General features: G+C 45.6%; 1 long non-coding RNA gene across 4 annotated transcripts; it reads left to right on the top strand.

Annotated features, from left to right (window-relative positions):
* The first annotated feature begins 1064 nt into the window (after positions 1-1064).
* LOC141700873 (uncharacterized) lies at positions 1065-14883 on the top strand. 4 transcript variants are annotated; one of them, XR_012566566.1, is made up of 3 exons: positions 1065-2139; positions 2628-8535; positions 14325-14883. It is a non-coding gene; the product is annotated as an uncharacterized LOC141700873 (long non-coding RNA). The 4 variants fall into 4 exon arrangements; XR_012566567.1 differs by having other exon boundaries at positions 1065-3750; positions 3854-8535; XR_012566565.1 differs by having other exon boundaries at positions 1065-8238; positions 8315-8535.
* The last annotated feature ends 480 nt before the right edge of the window (positions 14884-15363 follow it).

Raw genomic sequence — 15363 nt, 5'->3', positions numbered from 1 at the left:
GGGCGTGCATGTAGGAACACCAGGTATTAAATGGAGGAAAAAGAGGAAACTGGATAAGGCCGAATCTTTTACCTAAAATCCTGTGTCTGTGTCCCAGGGGATAACCGCTTTTTATTTATGTGATAATACTTATCACATCTTCTCCATTTCTGTCTCATTTTCACACCCTCCCCCCTTCTGGTAACACGCACACTTACCATATCTCTCGTTGCTCCGCTACTATTAAGTATTCAACCTTAACTTTCTTTCTTATTTTATATAATATATCTTTATCTACAACTACTTGTTGTCGAAGAATGGGGTTTGCTTCTCGTGATGTAAAAGTTGAGGAGGAGCATGGTGTGATGATGGATCATGGAGGTTTCAACAAGTTTGAATTTTCAGGCTCTGATGATGATGGGATATCGAGCGTTGGTTCTGTGGATTCTTTTGGTGATAGTAGTAGTCATAATAATAATTCTTCATCAGAAGTCAATTCTTCTCTATTTTCGTCACCCAACTCTTCTTTTCACACTCTAACAACTCCTCCCCTCCATCTGTCATAAAATTTAAATATTCTCGCCCACATATTTTCCGACCATAACTTAAATTAGGTTTCTTACTAGTTGTTGACGGAGAAATCTGGTAACAACAAAGATTAAGGTTTCTCGCCGGAACTAAGATCTGTGACGGTGGTTCTTTGCCGGAAACTTAAGCGGTGTGTGGTTGTTTTAGGCTGAGATTGATCAGAGTAAGTGGTGGATCTCTTATCAGCTCTCAACTTCTTACCCTCTCAATGTGCCTACGTACCCTTTATATAGGGATCAAGCCTGACGTACTTCTCGCAGAACAAGAAGTCTGATGAGTTTAGACTTCTTACTCCTAAGCCCAGTAGAAGCCCATCTAATATCCGTTTTCCGCTAGCTTTAGGAATGTCCAACTATGAGGCCCAACTGCGAAGGCCCAAGGCTCGTCCGTAATCGTAGGACTTCACGGACAGTGCATCTCCCTGCGCAAGGATAACACTCCGCTACAGCTATCTCCCTTAATTTACGAACGCAGGTATAGCCACGGTTCACCCCCAAGTGCCAGACGCGTTTCTATCCCCCGAATGAGGATAACCCACCAGATAGCAGGACAGGTGATCCCAAGCTCTTGGGTGCAAAGTGCAGGATGACTCCAAAGTTCTCCAACGAGGACACCCGTTGAATACAAGAACAGAGTTCCCAAAGCACACACCAAAGTTAATCCCGCATCCCCAACGAGGACACCCGTTGAATACAGGAGGAGGCCTTCAATCATCAGGCATACCCCTGGAGCCCTTCAAGCTTTTCACGAACATCCCCTTCCTTGACCGCCTCAAGGAGGGAATTCTTCAAAGAGTACCTGCAACAAATACATTAGTAAAAATAACCTCCATTGCTCCTCTCCAGGCAAGCTTTGTTCTGAAATCATCATTGAGAACACACAGACCACTCACAGGACGCGTCCTATTAGATTGGACGCGCCCTCACCCTCACGAGACTTGCACCGCCTCCTCAAAAACTATCATGCACAACATTCCACTCCCTATGGCGCGTCATGGTAAATGTAGGCGCGTCCTACAACGTCCATCGCCGCAAGACCTCATGTGCCAAGCACTTTATAAATATTGACGCGTCCGCACAGCTTGGGCGCGTCCTTGCTTGATCATGCACTCTCCACGCTCTATAACACATCCCTTCTCAAACAGGCGCGTCCTGTAGGCTTGGACGCATCCTCACTTCCACAACGCAATACCGAGTTTGACTGTAACTAGCCCGCATTTGACCCGAGTCAATTCAATGCCAAATTTTGGGTATAACAATTACCCCCCAAATTCCATTTGCAGTTAAAAACAAAATTGGAATTTCTTTCCAAAAAAGCGAAATTTGGCTCACAAGACGCGTCAATGACAGAGGACGCGCCTTTCCTTCACTCCATATCCGTGGTGTACAGCTGTCGCCCACGTAAGCTGACTACCCTCTATAAATATCTTCCTCCAACCCACAATTGCACCTTATTCTTTTTCTCTCTGGAAACCACCATTACAGCCGCTCTTAAGCTTTTGGCTCCAAATCCCGACGATTTAGCCTCCCATTACTTGATTTCTCTTGCTCAATCAACTCCCCAACTCAAAAGGTACACAAATCTCCTCTTATTTCTTTATTTAGCCAAGTACATTAGTTTTAATGAGCAAGAAACCGTTCATATGCTTCGAGTTTTCATGCATTGTTCTTCATGCTCTTTTGTGTGTATATGTGTATGTATAGGCAAATATAACATATTTAGCTTCCCTGATCTCCCAACTACATGTTTCTGGGATTTTATCATATTTCCCCCAAATTGCTAACAGTCGATTAACATTCCACCATTGTAACCATGTAGGACGCGTCTTCCCATTAGGGCGCGTCCTGTATCTCCTAATTTAAGACATGTTTAAGTTGTCCCAAACAAAGGTAATATAGGGCCAGAGGCTTATTAGGACGCGTCTTCATAGCACACCCCATGCGGTAGATTTTTTAGTACACATCCTCCATTGTTTCCAATGTCCTCCCTTCTCTTTTCTTTCTTCTTTTCCTTTTTTTTTATATGGACACGTCCTCAAGTTTTTGTTCATTCTTTTGCAGATGGAGGACGCGTCTTCTTCCTCATATTTCCATCCATTTAAAGCTCTCAACAAACGTATTGGAATCTATTCCCCACATCTGATCTCTTTCAAACCCGACTTTCCCGAAATTCACAGGACGAGTTCCTTCCTTAGAGCAGAAAGACGCGTCTTCGAATCTCTCAACTCAAAGACTTCTATAATGTCTAACTCTAGCTCCGATTCCATGGACCATGCCCCCATAAATTCTAGAATGAAAAAGAAGGGAGTCAAAAGGCAAAGAACTCCAGTTCTCCATTCAAGGACCGCCATCGAAGATTGGACGGACGACGAAATTATACCTACTACAAGCCAAAAACCCCAAGGAAAGGCTGTTTCTGATATGGACGCGTCAAGCACACAGGACGCGTCAGATTCTCAGGACGCGGCTCCTTCTGGGGACGCGTCCCCGCACAGCGTAAGCGAGTTCGAAAGGAGGGTTCCTGACCCTGAGACATACCCCGTATCTCCTCAGAAGTCTGATTCTCCCCTAGAGCATTGGGAACCTTCAGATGTAGAAGTAGATTGTGACTGGGCGAGGCTCGGTACCCTTTCTGAGGCAGAGAAGAATGCCAGAAGGAAAAAAGAGGGTAAATTGGCCTGCGTAGCCCTGGACTCAACCGCAACCGACTTGGAGATCCAGTGGCACATGAAATACTATGACATGGAGGGAATCTGGGCGTGCCCTCTTCGAACCATGAGGCCACATATTTTTAACATTGGGAATCAAAGGATCCCCAGAATGGTGCTTACACCAAAATTGATTTCTCTAGGCGTGGGCGCGCCCTTGCACCCATACATTAAGAAGATCCTGAAGTGGTATAACGTCGCTCCGATTCAATTATCTCCAAACTCATACAAACTGGCTTGGGCCTTGTACATGATATATCACAACCTCAGGCTGGGGGCGCCCTCTATGAAGGAATTCAGCTTCTTTTTCAGCATAAGAAAATCAATTCCTGGTTATCACTTCTTCGTTGTCAACTAGTGGCTGAACAACAAGGGATTTAATGAGGGCAAGATCAGCCATGAAAGGGATTGGAAAGAACCCTTCTTCTATATCTATGATGTCAAGAGATCCCGTGTTCGTTTCAACCTAGAACCAAGTAAGTGACTCGCAAAACATGATTTCATACACTGGACGCGTCCTCGTAATATGGCGCGTCCTCCCTTTTCCTTTAACAAATTCTTACTATCCTTTATCTCTAGACAAAAGAGTCCAGAAGGAACTATCAGGGAAAAGGAAAAAGAGGGCAGCCAAGGTTCTCCAGTATGCAGATAAGCATTTTAACCTCAAGGACATGATTACAGAAGACAACCTTAAGCTGGTGGGCGCGTTGTCTTTCCGGGTTGGCTCTATCTGCAAGTTTCGTGAATTTCACAACGGCAAACCCGTTCTTACAACCTCAGAAAAAACCAGGGGCCTTAGTGCCGCGGAGGTGATCGAAATCGATATTAGTAAGCAATTCGACTTAGAACAAGGTAAGTTTAAGTGAGGGAGGACGCGTCATAAATTTTGGACGCGTCCACAGCTACAAACATTAGCTCCCCATCGAAAAATGTCAACCTTCATAAAATCAAAAATATTTCACGCACATACATCTGCTAAGGGCGCGTCCTGCTTGTTTTATATTACCACGGCTTATGTTTTTCCATAATCTGTCATAGCCAATATGTCCCTAGGCAGGGCGCGCTATATGTATAGGGCGCGTCATTCTTTACATGACAAACATATGCATTACTCATGTCTTTTACTTTCCTTGTTATATCTTTATACACTTACTTATTTTGATTGCCATCTTTTCATGCATGTAGCATTATAATATGGACGCGTCTTACTTTCAGGACGCGTCTTCTTGTACATAACTAATCACTTTTCATGTTTATATCGCAGATATGGCCTCTCTTCCTAAAGGATTCACAATTGGGGCCTCCAAAAAGCTAAAGGCCAAAAAACTGCCCCTACAAAGGTTGATCCAAAGGCAAAAACCCCACCTCTTGTTGCAACTCCTTCTCCTCCACCAAAGATAATCGACACTACCGTGTTTGACATTCCCGAGAAGGTGGAGGACGCGCCCTCAAAGCGTCAAAAGGTAGTTCCTGATGACCAGTCTTTCGTTCTCAGATACATGGGTGCGTCCTCTGTTGGGGATTTCACAGAGGATGAAGTCGGAGGTTGGACTTTTAAAACAGAGCAGCAAACAGAGGAGGCCATGGTGAGGGCTGCAGCTGAGCTTCACCTGCATGCCAGGCAGAGTGCTAATATGGCCGCCAGGCTTAGGGCGCGTCTTGCTGCTACAGACACTGCAAAGAGCCAGGTCGAAGACAAAGTTAAATCTCTGGAGAGATACATTACCCTGCTTGTTGCAGAAAAAGATGCTGAAATCAAACGTCTGGAGGGGGAGAGGACGCGTCTAGAAACATAAAAAGCTGTGTTGGAAGGCAACGTCTCCTCAATAGAAAAGCAAATGGACAGTGTCATTGCGCTGAATTCCACTATGCAGCTGGAGCTTGACACCCTAAATGATGATAGGCTGCATGGATGGACAGAGGAGAAGAAGCTAGTTTATCAACACGGCTTCCAGGCTGGGTTTGAAGAATGGTGCTCTGGGTTCATTGCCAACGACCCAGAGTATACATTTTCAAAATTTGATGTAGATACCCGGATATGGGTAAATGATTTCAGGGTCAGGGCCGCAGACTCCATCAAGAACAAAAGGATTTTTCTGGGCTTAGAGGAAGAGGACGCGTCCCCTGATCCTGCTCCGCTTCAGACTCATCCTCCCCCTGCAGACGACCAAGACAAGCCTTAGGACGCACCTCCTGCCTAGGACGCATCCTATGTTTTTCATGTACTTGACCTATTTTAAGGGTGCGGGCCCCTTGAAGCCTTGCAAATTGTAGTGTCTATTTTTGAACTTCATTCGCTTGTACTTCTTATAAAACCTCTTTTCCTTATCCATGCATATTTTACTTAAGTATTCTATTTTGCCATTCACATGGGCGCGTCCTACTCTTAGGACGCGTCTATTTTGACTATCACAAGTTAAGCAAGTAACCGTCCTGGGCGCGTCCTCCTTGACTGGACGCGTCTTTTATTTATTTAATGAATATTTTTGTTTGCAAAAACATATGAGCATAACACCATGTTATACCTGCGTATTTAATCAAGGCACAAGGCTCAATTGGGCGCGTCTTATGGTTTTGACGCGCCTCACCTTCAATCCAAAAATACATCATCCTTCAAGCAGGATGCGTCCTTAGCAAGGACTTTTTCTTTTTCAATTATGTTGTCAAAATTACAGTAACATTCAGTCTAAAGGAGCATCAATCAAGATAACTTGGGCGCATCCTTGAAAATAGTACACTTCCTAGTTCTATTTTACTTGAGTTTCATTGTTCCTTTTGACAACCACTACTTCAGTTATCATTCATATAAAGCTCTTACTTAGGGCGCGCCCCATATTTAGGACGCGTCATGAAACCAAGCAAACCAAGAAAATATCCTTTTGGAAAGTTTCAAAATTTTATTTATAATGCGCTCTGGTGTCAAAAGTGCACCAGTCCCACGGCTACTATGCTCTGTGAGGAAATTATTTCTAAAAAATGATCCTTCAACTAGTTCCAAGGTAAGTAGTACATGCACTACCCCCCTAGGCTAGGAGGAATTTATTTAATTCTAGCCTATAATCCGGGCATAACCCAAAATAATAAAAGAAATACGTAAGGGGCCAAAGCCGCGCCTTACTGGTAATACTTTCGGAGATGTTCCGCATTCCAAGCTCGCGGAACCAGCTTCCCTTCCATATCTTCAAGGTGATAAGTCCCCTTCCACAGGATGGACTTTATTCTGTACGGTCCTTCCCAATTAGCTCCAAACACTCCATGTTGGGGGTTCTTTGTATGGGGCATCACTTTCCTAAGTACCAAATCTCCCACCTTCAGCAATTGTCCTTTTACCTTCTTGTTATAATACCTTGCGGCGCGTTGCTGATATGCCACTAGCCTTAGCTGAGAATTTTCCCTCGTCTCCTCTAAGAGATCTAAATGAAGCCTTTGATTAACCTCGGCATCTTCTTTCCTGTAACAATCTCTGCGAAGTGATCCCGATCCAACTTCCACGGGGACCATAGCTTCGTAGCCGTAAGTCGGCATAAACGGCGTTTCTCCCGTAGTAGATCGTGGCGTAGTGTTGTATGACCACATCACCTTCAGGAGTTCTTCAGGCCAATTCCCTTTACGTTCCTCCAGCTTGGTTTTGAGGGTATGCTTTATTATTTTGTTAACAACTTCTGTTTGTCCATTGCTTTGAGGATGATAGACCGCCGCAAACTCCTTCTTGATTTTCAAATCCTCACATAGCTGTCGCAACTCCTTGCTATCAAACTGCTTTCCATTGTCAGAGACAAGCTTGTAAGGGATTCCAAACCTACATACAATTGAGTTAAAAACAAAATCCCTAATTTTCTTTGCGGTGATAGTAGCCAGTGGCATAGCTTCCGCCCATTTAGTAAAGTAATCGACCGCAACCACTGCATACTTGACGTCTCCTTTAGCTTTCGGAAATTCTCCGATAAGATCAATTCCCCACATGGCAAACGGCCACGGGCTTGCCATAGGCGTCAAGAGTGTCGCCGGCATAGACGAGTAGTTTGCAAAGCGCTGGCAGCGATCACATGCCTTGACAAAATTTGTAGCATCTTCTCTCATTGTGGGCCAATAATACCCTTGGCGCAAAACTTTCATTGCCAACGAGCTACCCCCCGAGTGATTGCCACAGATTCCTTCATGTACCTCTCTTAGGATGTAATTTCCTTCTTCTTCTTCAACACACCTAAGCAGAGGTTGGTTGAACCCTCTCTTGTACAGGTTTTCATCGTATATCACATATCTTGCAGCCTGATAGCGGAGTCGGCGAGCCATAAACTTATCCTCGGGGAGTATTCCCTTGCGAATGTAAGCTAGAATGAGCGTCATCCATGTTTCCTTGGGAGCCTCATCCACTCGCATAGTTTCTATCTCTAGGATACTAGGAATCTCCTGGATTTTAAGGGGGATGGATCCTAACAACACAGCCTCTTGTTGCGACCCCATTTTTGCCAGAGCATCCGCATTACTGTTCTTCTCCCGCGGAACACATTCCAATCTAACTTCTTTGAACATTCCAATCAGGCGTTGTGTACATCTCAAGTATAATTCTGTTCGTGGGCCTCGCGCTTGAAATCCCCCATTCACCTGATTCACTACCAACTCTGAGTCACTTCTTGCAATTAAGTTTCGCACCCCCATTTCCAAAGTGATTTTCAGGCCATTAATCAGCGCCTCATACTCCGCATCATTATTGGTTGCATAAAACTTGAAATGAATGGCGCTCATCAGATGGTGGCCTTCCGGAGACACAAGTACTATACCCGCACATGCTCCTCCATTGTTAACCGCCCCATCCACATGCAAGATCCACCAAGGATGCGGAAACTCCTCCAAAGACTCCTCAGCATGAGGTGGATGTAGCATTACCAAAGCTTTATCATCAATTTCAGAATCAAATTCCAACAAGAAATCGGCTAAGGCTTGCCCTTTTATCGCTGTTCGAGGTACATATTCCAAATCAAACTGTCCCAACTCCACAGCCCATTTCAGCATTCTGCCTGATGACTCTGGTTTGTGCAGGACCTGTCGCAGCGGGTACGCTGTACGAACTTCAATTCTATGGGCTGAAAATATGGCCGCAATTTTCTTGATGCAAGAATCAGGGCGTAGACCAGTTTCTCCATGCTTGTGTAGCGAGTTTCAGCGTCGTGTAACCGCTTGCTCACGTAGTACACTGGTGATTGCTGCCCATCTTCCTCTCTTACCAGAACTGCACTGATCGAATATTCAAACACTGCGAGGTACAGTATTAGAGTTTCCCCATCCAACGGCTTTGACAACACGGGAGGGTTTCCCAGTTGCTCCTTCATTCTTTTGAAAGCCTCTTCGCATTCTGACGTCCATACAAAGTCTTTTCCTGCTAATTTAATTGCCTTGAAAAATTCTTTGCATCTATCAGATGACTTGGAAACAAATCGATTTAACGCGGCGATTCTCCCAGTCAAACTCTGCACCTATTTCACATTGGTGGGTGATTTCATATCCATTAATGCCTTGATCTTTGCGGGGTTGGCCTCAATTCCCCTGTGGTTGACAATGAACCCGAGAAACTTGCCCGACTCCACGCCGAACACAAACTTTTGCGGATTTAATTTCATACGAAACCTCCTTAGAATGTTAAACATCTCCACCAGGTGCTTGATGTGGTCACTCGCCACCTCAGACTTTACCAGCATATCATCCATATACACTTCCATAGTTCTCCCGATTTGATCCTTGAACATCATGTTTACCAACCGCTGGTAGGTTGCGCCAGCATTAATCAAACCGAACGGCATTCCTATGTAACAGTATAACCCCCTGTCCGTAATAAAGGATGTATGTTCTTGATCGGGGCCATACATTGGAATTTGATTGTAACCGGAGTATGCATCCATAAAACTCAACAACGCATGCCCCGCCGTCGCGTCAACCAACTGATCGATTCTTGGCAGCGGGAAACTGTCCTTTGGACATGCCTTATTGAGATCTGTGAAATCCATACATGTCCTCCACTTCCCATTCGGTTTCCTCACCAGTACTGGATTTGTAAGCCATTCGGGGTAGAACGGTTCTTTGATCAACCCCACCTCCAACAACCGGTCTACTTCTTCTTTTAATGCTATCGCCCTTTCTCCACTTACTGGGCGGCATTTCTGACGTATGCCCTTGCAATTCGGGAGGATATTCAAACGGTGACACATTACTTCTGGGTCGATTCCTCTCATATCTGAATGACTCCATGCGAAGACATCAAGATTTGCAATTAGAAAGCGGGTAAGACTTCCTCTCATCTCATCATCCAACTGGGATCCCACTTTCAAAACCTTGCTCGGGTCATTTTTATCAACTGGAATAAATATTGTATCTTCGGCCGGTCTCGTCTTTTCGGCGGGCATAGGGATCCTGGGATCCAAATTGAAATCAAAGTCTCGGGGGTCTTCGACTTCCACTTTTGCATCTGAGGGCGCGTCCTCGTTTGGAGGAGCATCAACCTCAATTTCATTCAAGGGCGCGTCCTTCTTTCGAGGAGCATCCACCTTGAAGTTATTCCCGAGACCTTGCAAAATCTCACTTCTTCCTTCCAACTTTTCCCCGTTAACCTCTTTCTGTATAATTGCCTCCGGATGGTTTACCACCACTTCTTCCACGTTACGGATCTTCGAAACATGTCCCCGCGTCAAAAAAGAGTTCCCAGAGACGTAGGTTTCTTCCTTTTCGGGGCCTTCAACGAAATAGTGGGCATGGACCTCTCCACTTGGTTTCGTATGAATATCTTCTACATCCTCAAATGGGAGACCTTTCCCTTCATACCTTCTTCTACGAAATTTCTTGACAGCCTTGTGATAACAGTCGCGTGACTCATACTGTGACCCCCTCAGACTGCCAACTCCGTTTGGCGTTGGGAACTTTATCATCAAGTGGTGTATCGAGGTTATCACCCTGAATGCTCGCAACCAAGGTCTGCCGACCAGCACATTGTGCGCGAAATCCTGATCTAGTACCTTGAAATCTATCATTTGAGTAACCGACAAAGCTCCTTCCCCGAGCGTGGCGGGAAGCCTGACCGAACCCATAACTCTCACTGCTTCCCCAGTAAAGCCATAGACGTGCGCATCTTTGAAATACATGTCACTATCTGGGAAACCCAGCTTTTTGTAGGTGCTGTAGTACAAGATGTTTGTAGAACTCCCATTATCCAAGAAGACTCGATGTACGTTCATTTCCCCAATAAGCATGGTAATTACCAGCGCATCGTTGTGAGGATGATGCACCCACCTAGATTCTTTTTCCTTGAACATAATATCAACGGACTCTCCCTTAAAGACCTTCGGGGGTCTATCTTCAAAGCTGTGGATGTTGGTGAGCGGTGGATGTCGCGCTTCTCTCGCGTTTTTCTCCAGTGCTCGATTACTATCACCAACAAAAGGGTGTCCTCCAAAAATTGCCCTGATACTGCCAGCCCTTTGAAACTTGACCTCTGCTATTTTTTCAACATCCTCCGCCCGCGGGGGCTGTCTTTCATCCTTACCCTTGTCATCAAGTCCCCTGCGTCGCTTCACCTTGTCAATCCATTCTCCTAAGTATCCGGCCTTGATCAATTCCTCAATCTCATCCCGTAGGTGACGACACTCATGGGTGTCATGGCCAGTAGACTCATGGTAGTCACAATACTTCTTTTTGTCTCTGCTCTGCCATGAAGTTAGACGGTCGGGCTTCTTGAAGATTCCTCTATCCTTATTTACCTCAAAGATATGATCAATGGACGCCGCCAGTGGTGTATAATTGGTGACCCTTCTCTCGTAGTTCGACGGTGGGCTCCATTCTCTCCGTGAGCCCACAGTGTTTACCCTGTTAGGGCTTCTGGCATTTCGCCGATAATCTGGGCTCAAGGATCTGTCCCTTCTCTTGGATCGCCCCTTGGAGTTATGGGTATTGTCATTCTTTTTTGTTTCTGCAAGCGACTGCTCGATTGCTTTGAACGACTCCGCCTGCGCAAGCACATCAGCTAGTGACACTGGGTCCTTCCCTTGCAGGTGCTTCCAGAAATCCATCCCCACACGCAACCCAGCTATAAGCAATATTTTCAGCGTCTCATCACTTGCACCCCTCACCAAAGTGGATTCTGCATTAAACCTCTTGAAATACGAAGTCAAACTTTCTTCTTCCTTTTGTTTCACATTAGCCAGTGTGGTAACAGGTGGCGTGTACTTCACCGCGGCTTGGAATTGTGTCAAAAACAAAGTTTTCATCTGTTCCCAGGATGCGATCACACCTAGACCAAGTTTTTGGAACCACTGCTGAGCGCCTTCTCTAAAAGTGGCTGCCAGGAGACGGCATCGAGCTAAATCAGGTACTTGATATACGTCCATTTGAATGTTAAAACGCCCCAGGAATTCTACAGGATCAAAGTTCCCGTGGAAACGCAAGTCATTGGTTGTGTTCCTGTATCCTGCGGGCAATTGCGCCTCCCTCACGACAGCAGCAAAAGGAGAAGCAGCTTGCGCAGTCGCCGTTACTCTTCCTCCCTCAAGATGGTTGAGCAACCTCTTGAGGTCGTTCACATTAAACGTCCCTACCCCAGGAATTATTTGAATATTAGGCTGTTGGGGTTGCTCTGCGACTTGCTGAAATTCCCCTTGATTACCCCCCGGGTGTGGCGAAGGATCTCGCCGCCCCTTGCCCTAAGGCTGCGCGGTGACATGTTACCATTTTGGTTATGAATATTTTCCCGTACGCGAGGTTCATCTTGACCGCGTCGTGGAATTTCATCATTGTTCTGCGTTCTTACTTGAATTCGCCCGCCGTCCTGGTCATGAGGACGTGCCCCAGACCCATTACCAGTAGCGCTGTGTGAAGCTACGGGAATAACGGCGGGGGCTTCTCCAGCAGAGTGTGCTCCACCTCTCCTACCATTGTAGGGCGCTCTTCCATATTGATAGCCCATTCTTCCTCGTCCATTCCTTTGATATCCCCGGTAGTAATTCCCGGGCCTTCCTCGCGGAGGGGCACGCTCGTGCTCGCGGTGCCGTGCCCCGTCATCCCTATGGAATGCAGGGGGCACACGCGTCGTGTCACGGGGCCTCGCTTCTCCGGCGTTTCCTTCCTTTTGCCATTCTACCAGTAACATCCTCAAATCGTCGTCTTCCAGCCTTATGCCAAGCCTCCTTTTCAAGGCTGAAAGATCCCTTCCTTCCTCATCTTGACTTTGAGTGTTCTCCGCACGACGACGCTCGTCCATCGTACGTCCAGACCTATGTGGGTGTGGCACAACTTGGTTACCAAGGCGAGGCCTTTCCCTACCTTCGGTGTCCGCATCAACAAGCTCCACAATAGGCTCTACATCATCAGAATATTCGAAGCACCGCGGAGTGATCTGCGGGTTTTCCTCGCTCCCCTGGGTATCTCCCTCAACTACAGGGGTTTTTCCCAAGGCATGACCGTGACGGGGGAAACGATGACCTCTCCTCGTCCTTCGACGCTCCACTGTGTTCAGCCTTGAGTTAAAACTGTTAAGAGTATCCCCCATGCGATACAATTGGTCCAATATATCAGCGTTGCTGATGAGAACTGGAGGTGTCCCACCTACATCCGGAGCCCTTGGTGGATTTACCATGTTTCTGGAAACGTAAGGTTCATGGCGAGTACAGCGCCCCCCGCCTTCTCCTTCAGACCTGCTGTCACTTCCATCATAAAAACTTCCATCACGATTGTAAAACATCTTTTCCTCCTAAGATTGCGACCTTAATCCTCAGCCCCTCCTTCTAGCGCCAATTTGTTGACGGAGGAATCTGGTAACAACAAAGATTGAGGTTTCTCGCCGGAACTAAGATCTGTGACGGTGGTTCTTTGCCGGAAACTTAAGCGGTGTGTGGTTGTTTTAGGCTGAGATTGATCAGAGTAAGTGGTGGCTCTCTTATCAGCTCTCAACTTCTTACCCTCTCAATGTGCCTACGTACCCTTTATATAGGGATCAAGCCTGACGTAGTTCTCGCAGAACAAGAAGTCTGATGAGTTTAGACTTCTTACTCCTAAGCCCAGTGGAAGCCCATCCAATATCCGTTTTCCGCTAGCTTTAGGAATGTCCAACTATGAGGCCCAACCGCGAAGGCCCAAGGCTCGTCCGTAATCGTAGGACTTCACGGACAGTGCATCTCCTTGCGCAAGGATAACACTCCACTACAGCTATCTCCTTTGATTTACGAACGCAGGTATAGCCACGGTTCACCCCAAGTGCCAGACGCGTCCCTGTCCCCCGAATGAGGATAACCCACCAGATAGCAGGACAGGTGATCCCAAGCTCTTGGGTGCAAAGTGCAGGATGACTCCAAAGTTCTCCAACGAGGACACCCGTTGAATACAAGAACAGAGTTCCCAAAGCACACACCAAAGTTAACCCCGCATCCCCAACGAGGACACCCGTTGAATACAGGAGGAGGCCTTCAATCATCAGGCATACCCCTGGAGGTCTTCAAGCTTTTCACGGACATCCCCCTTCTTGACCGTCTCAAGGAGGGAATTTTTCAAATAGTACCTGCAACAAATACATTAGTAAAAATAACCTCCATTGCTCCTCTCCAGGCAAGCTTTGTTCTGAAATCATCATTGAGAACACACAGACCACTCACAGGACGCGTCCTATTACATTGGACGCGCCCTCACCCTCACGAGACTTGCACCGCCTCCTCAAAAACTATCATGCACAGCATTCCACTCCCTATGGCGTGTCATGGTAAATGTAGGCGCGTCCTACAACGTCCATCGCCGCAAGACCTCATGTGCCAAGCACTTTATAATCATTGACGCGTCCGCACAGCTTGGGCGCGTCCTTGCTTGATCATGCACTCTCCACGCTCTATAACACATCCCTTCTCAAGCAGGCGCGTCCTGTAGGCTTGGACGCATCCTCACTTCCACAACGCAATACCGAGTTTGACTGTAACTAGCCCGCGTTTGACCCGAGTCAATTCAATACCAAATTTTGGGTATAACACTAGTAAATGTATAATGGTAGATGATTAAGGTTGTTTTATTGGTTAAATTTTTGCAGGCGAGGTTTGTCTAAACATTATCAAGGGAAGTCACAATCTTTCACTTGCTTATCAGATGTTACATGTTTGGAAGACTTGGCTAAACTCGAAAATCCATACAACAAAAGGCTAAAATCCTGTAAAAGTTAGGTCGGATTATATGGAGGAAGCTGCCAAAAATCATCATCAAATCAGCATTTAAATAAAATTCCAAGGAGTGCTTCTTCAAGGCAAATCTCAAAGAAAACTTCGAGGGCCTTCTTATTCTTCTCTCCTCAATACTGCAAAGAGAAATAGTGGCATCGTACCATCATAGAGATCTACTACTACTAGTACTTGGCTACTTGCTAGCAAACTTTTTAATCAAACTCGAACTCAGCCCGTTATTGGGTTGTTTGAGCAAGATGTTGATCATTTTCGGGCAAATCTTTTTAGACTTGTTGGTGAGTTTAATAGTATGTAATTATGCAAGGTAATCTTTAATATGTTTTTTTTTAACATCAAGAGCGCTAGCGACGCAGAGAATTTTCCCTCTTCTTTTGCAATGATGTACTTACATGAATACAAGAGTTTTAATGTTGTAGCTGCGTTTCTCTAAAGTGTTATAACTGTTTCATCTCATCAGTGTTTCTTGATGTCATCCCCCATTTATAACACAATCAGTGAAACATATGATTTAAATCCATGAAAGGCCAATTTTTTATATTTTTGGGCATATTAGATATGGAAATTGGTAATGATCACTAATGAGATGAACGCCACTCTTTTTTTTGCTTATATTTTTATCTTCCAAACTCTTCATTGCTTCTTCTTGTTTCCGAATACACTACATCAGACAGTCCCCGCTCTCCTTTAATGAGTTTCTTGTAGCTTGAGTTTTGCTTCATAACATGTTCATTGCATGTCTTCTATTGTAGACCAACTACTTTATAACGAACACTAAACATATCTGTGTCGCCTATCAAAGAAATATTTAAAGGTCATATTGTTTGAAGAATAAGCACGATTGAATGTACAACGTTTGAATCAAGTCATTTATTTGTCCCAGTTAATTAAATC

Source organism: Apium graveolens, unplaced genomic scaffold, assembly GCF_009905375.1.
Source record: "Apium graveolens cultivar Ventura unplaced genomic scaffold, ASM990537v1 ctg3015, whole genome shotgun sequence".
Lineage (NCBI taxonomy): Eukaryota > Viridiplantae > Streptophyta > Magnoliopsida > Apiales > Apiaceae > Apium > Apium graveolens.
The sequence above is the reverse complement of the archived record's forward strand: the minus strand, read 5'-3'. Positions and strand labels throughout refer to the sequence as shown.